Raw genomic sequence first — 531 nt, 5'->3', positions numbered from 1 at the left:
CCGGGCGATTCGCCCCCTACATCGCCCCGCCCCATTTCCACTTTCATCTTCATCCGGGGTCTTTATCGCAACTTCGGCTAAACTCGGCTGCAATCGACTGTTTTCGTCGAGTTGCCAAAAGGAATGGCGTTTGCGCCTCTGCGTGGTTTAAAGGGGTTGGGTCGCATACTGGCATAAAGTTGGCTTCACATTGGCTGTTCGATATTCGCAGATATGCAGAAATTAAGTTACCATCTCTAAAGTTACATACGACATTGTTAAACACCTTTCTAACTTCAATAGCATTTGAAGGGAATGACTTACAGTCACAAATCTGAAAGGTGTGCGTCATACCTGACTCCTAGTCGAACACTTTACAGTTGGTTTTGTGACAGTACGTCATCCCCTTCAAACCTTATGCCAGTGGGTCGCATTACCCCAAAGTTTACTTTGCTTTACTTTATAATTAATACATTATAGTTGTCGCCATAACGACAATACTGTAGTATATAAGTTTAGAGACACTCGACTGAAATGTCTCTCATGATCTTA

Source organism: Ictalurus punctatus, chromosome 13 (assembly GCF_001660625.3).
Source record: "Ictalurus punctatus breed USDA103 chromosome 13, Coco_2.0, whole genome shotgun sequence".
NCBI classification, from domain to species: domain Eukaryota; kingdom Metazoa; phylum Chordata; class Actinopteri; order Siluriformes; family Ictaluridae; genus Ictalurus; species Ictalurus punctatus.
Note: the sequence above shows the minus strand (reverse complement) of the source record.